The 4,828-nt window shown below is 34.6% G+C and overlaps 1 long non-coding RNA gene across 1 annotated transcript in view; it reads left to right on the forward strand.

The window, feature by feature from the left end:
- LOC125034851 overlaps positions 1-3,144 on the forward strand; it is a 4,156-nt gene extending 1,012 nt beyond the window's left edge. Inside the window, exon 2 of the long non-coding RNA XR_007115725.1 lies at positions 2,005-3,144. This is a non-coding gene — a long non-coding RNA (uncharacterized LOC125034851). The remainder of the gene's footprint in view (positions 1-2,004) is intronic.
- Positions 3,145-4,828: the final 1,684 nt, after the last annotated feature.

Below are 4,828 nucleotides of genomic sequence, written 5' to 3' on the forward strand. Positions count from 1 at the left end.
ATTTAGAATGCTTGATCATACGCTTATTCAAAGGTATTTAAAAGTAAGATTTTTTGCATGAAATATGATACTGTGACAGTATACCATTGTAGCGTTATTGTTTTGTTGACATCCGCTCATTGTAAATGAGAGGCGGATGACATTCCTTTCATATTTCTAGGAGCATTTTTCATTTAGATAATGAACAAATGTATCTTAAAGGTAACACAGTCATTAAAGAATGTAAGTCATGTATCAGGTGTGGGTCATGCATGCTGGGGAGGGAAGTAAGTGAGATGATGTAAACTTCTCTCATAACTGCCGGCGTATCGAAAGCAATTTTTTTTTTTTTTTTTTGTGATAACAGACCGCGATAATCTGTCTTGTTTTCAATACTTTATTATTGCTAACACAAATTACTGTAATTATCTGAGTTGTTTTAAACATTCTATTAGTAGCAACAATGGTTGTGCCTAGCGAACTTACCCAGTATACTTGTCCGGCCCCCTTGCCCAAGTCGTATTAAACACAGAGCAATTCTTTGATACATTTAGACATAAAAATAAGGCGCGACTAATGCGCCGGCAAATACAGTGTGAGCATATATATATATATATATATATATATATATATATATATATATATATATGTGTGTGTGTGTGTGTGTGTGTGTGTGTGTGTGTGTGTGTGTGCCTGCGTGCGAATATGCGTGCGTGCGAGCGTGTACGTGTTTGAATGCGTGTTTGTGTGTGTGATACGAATGCCAAGAAAATTATATTCCTAATATCCACCATCTCAAAGTAATACTATCAATTACTATTATTATTACATGAATTAGTAATAATAGTGATAATCATAGCGCAATACACTTTAACTAATATATAAAATATTGTCTGTACCAAAAACATACTGTCAATTGGGGTTATACTGCTAATGCAAGTAACCCTAGTGTTAAAATTAATCATAATGCTTTATGACTGACTATTGCTGTAATAGTATTGCTGTAAATGATACTAGTAATAATGATAACAAAGACATTAGTATCAATAAATATGAGGACAACAGTTATATCATTAGTGACAATTCTCCGTAAACGAATATAATAATCATAGTTGTAAATAAAATAATATAAAATATTGCAGTAATAATGCTGATTAAGTGATATCAATAATTATTTTAATGACTAATCAACAACGTACAAAGGCTGCTATTACTGATACTGTGTGGTGCAGCGGTAGCGTTCTCGTCTGGCAATCTTGCTGACCTGCGTTCGAATCCCTCGCCGCCAGTGGATGGTAACCCCGGCCATTCCTTGCACACAGGGGATAACTTAGAAGCAAAATGAAACAGACAGTATGTCACACCAAGAATATCCATTGTAATAAATGGAATCAAAACTAAACTTTAAACTTTGAACTTTAATAAGAATCACGTATAATATTAATGATAGCAATGACAGTGATGATATAATGACACTCATGATGATAATGATGATGATAGTCATATGATAATTGTAATGATTATAATAAAAATAATAACAATAATATTTATCATTGTTATCACTGTTATTATAATCATTCTCATTATTATTACTATCACTGTTATCGTCACTATTATTATAATTGTTATTATTATCATTATCATTACTATTATGTTCAAATTATCATTATCATTATTGTTATTATTATTATTATTATTATTATTATTATTATTATTATTATTATTGTAATTATTATTATTATTATTGTTATTGTTATTGTTATTGTTATTGTTATTGCTATTGTTATTGTTATTGTTATTGTTATTGTTATTGTTATTGTTATTGTTATTGTTATTGTTATTATTATTATTATCACCATTATCATCACCATTATTATTATTGCTGTTGTTATAATTATCATCAGTAATATCATTATCTGTACTACTATTCTCATCCTTATCATTTATATCATCACTATTATAATCACCATCACAATAATCATAAAAGCAATAATCCTGAAGTTAACGACCCGCCCCCCTTTGCAGGAACCAGCGCGATTTCGCAGGCAAGCACGGCGTCGGGGGATACCGGCTGGTCGAGGCGCTTGGCAACGGACAGTATCACAACTACAAGCAGCTTGCCCAAGGCCGTGAAACCTTTCCTACTAACTATTATTATTATTACAGATAGGTTATAAATATCTATATCTATGAGAGTCTCATGAGATTATACAAATTGCAATTTTAGTTTTAAAAAGCCATATCGACATCTTTCCAATTTTTATATCCTTCAAACGTATGTAACTTGATTTTTTATTTCTTTCTAGCCTTTTCTAAATGGCACAACTGCCCAATTGCTCGGAATTAGTATCAGATAGTATTAAATGACTCTAAAATAGGATATCGCATATATATATATATATATATATATGTATATATGTATGTGTGCAGTGTGTATGTCTGTGACTGTATGGATGTATAGGCTAAATTAACAAAGGGGCATTATACCATGGAGTAAAAAAAAAAAAAAGAGAACATCGCTCAACACATTTTTAATAACTAAGTTTGGGTCGCTCTTTTGAAAAAAAAAAATTATCTTACACTTTTTAAGCGCGGTGGCATGAATCAAATATGGTCTCTTAACCTCTAAATATTTTGCAGTATATAATGACATAGTCCTGAGATTTTACAAAGAAAATTATCAAAAGATTATTTTAGTATTTCCAGAGTCCATGTATATCGCTTGATGTGAGGGATTCTCTTCATCTGAAAGTGTTGATAAGAAAACCCATACATTTGTCAATTAAACAATTCTAGATAAATTGTATAAGATATATAAATAGCAATGCTAAAAAAATAGGGATTTATGAGGATTCTATACATAAGAAAAATAATATTTTACTTAGCTAACAGGATACAGTGAAATCCAACAAAGGTCCCCTTTAATTAAACAATTAAACAAAAATGAGGTCAGGGATGCAAAAGAGCGAACCTAAAGCCGCTTTTTCATATCAGTTGCCCAGCAAGTCATTGTCAAATTTGATTTTTGAGCGATGTGTTATCTTTTGCGTAATTTATAAATGTTTTATATGCTTCAATGAAACGTTGGTAATGTACATACCTCCTTTGCTGCTTATGTAACGCAGCGCCATTAGTCTAAAAACAAATATAAAACATTATTACAAACACTTTGTTTCTTTTTTCCAGTGCATTTGAAGGAATTAAACAATGCTAAAACCCGCGCGCGCACGTGTATGTGTGTGTGTTTGTGCGTGTATTTTTTTGTTATTGTACTTAAAAATTATCCTAGAAATTTACCGACTGAACAGCTTTCAGCTCCAATATATAGCTACATGAATAAGCAAAATTTAAAAAAAAATGGCAGCGGAGAGAATGCGGAGTGCCAAAAATACACGGTCTGAGAATAATATGAATTATGGTTAAACATTGTGTATGCATGTATGCGAAAATTTAGAATCTGATGAATAACTCGTTATGCAACAATGTATATGAACCCGCAGCATATATTTTGGCTATAAAATAATGTGACAGAGAGAGCGAGAGCGAGAGAGAGAGAGAGAGAGAGAGAGAGAGAGAGAGAGAGAGAGAGAGAGAGAGAGAGAGAGAGAGAGAGAGAGAGAATGAGATTGAGAGTGCTAAAAGTTCACCAAATTCACAGAAGATATTATTATTAAATATCAAATTCACAGAAGATATTATTATTAAATATCAACATTTTCAATTATGTTCAATTCTATGTCTGCGCTCTTGTATAAGAAACAAGAAAACGCAATGGTCTTGAAAGACAAACATGCAGAAAACATCATAGAAAGAGTAACAACTGAGTAGGTCGTTCATTGCAAAGTTCAGAAAATAGGATAAAATGGTGTACTAGAAATATTCACACAGGCAAGTGCAAGGTTATAGCAGCGTTTAAAGTTAACCCATTCACCCCGGATTTATGTTCTGTCCCCTGTAGTTTTTGGTGAATTTTGTTACATACAGATGACTCCACATGTGCTCAGCCGGCAAGGAGTCTATCAGTAGGCCCTAATTACCGATCCTCATTTTCCCATTCCTTGAATTGGCGGGGAAATGTTTTTTTTCTTATTAATACCATTGTTATCGATACTGTTAAAAAAAGAGCACTCGTGGTCGAAACTCTGTTGAGTAAACACCTTCTCTTAAAACGCAAAAGCAATAAACAAAAAGCCTTGTGCCACTAGAGTTACCCTGGAGCCCGGGGCCTCTCGTCTCGCTAGGCATTATTGTTTTTGAGTTCAATAAAGTAAATTAAGTAAAGTAAATCCTGTAATTACAGATCCTTATAGTGCTTTGCCAGCACCTTCAGTGCTCTTGTATTTGCAGGTGACACGAGGCTACAGTAGGCGTAGTCAGCACCCCACCTCAGACCCGCAGCTCTCTTCTACACCAGGGTAGCCCTTGTGGCTTTGACCCCTGGGTAGGGAGGCCCAGTAGTCTGGGGCGTCATCTGGGCGCACTTTTTCTTTAGTCCTGATTTCTTTTCCTTCTAATGTGACTTTCCTGAGCCTATCGGAGTTCCTCGGAACTCCCGTATTCGCTTGGGGGGTGGGCATTGAATTACCGTCCTTCGCCTAGGCAAGTTCGGCGGTAAGGAAGTGTCCCACACATAACTCGATCTCTCTGTGGTACTGGAGAACGCAACCAGGCTTCCACTGGGGAGGTAGAGGACGAAAAACTGTCTTTCTCTCTTAGCTATTGCTGATAGGTTGATAACAAAAGTTAAGAGGTTTTTGTCCCTTTAGGACTACGTTTTTGAGGAAAGGGGTCGGACCTGGTCCGATACCCAGTATGATTGATACCCCGGCTACCCCTTCTCCTCATCAAG

Source organism: Penaeus chinensis, chromosome 18 (genome assembly GCF_019202785.1).
Source record: "Penaeus chinensis breed Huanghai No. 1 chromosome 18, ASM1920278v2, whole genome shotgun sequence".
NCBI lineage: Eukaryota > Metazoa > Arthropoda > Malacostraca > Decapoda > Penaeidae > Penaeus > Penaeus chinensis.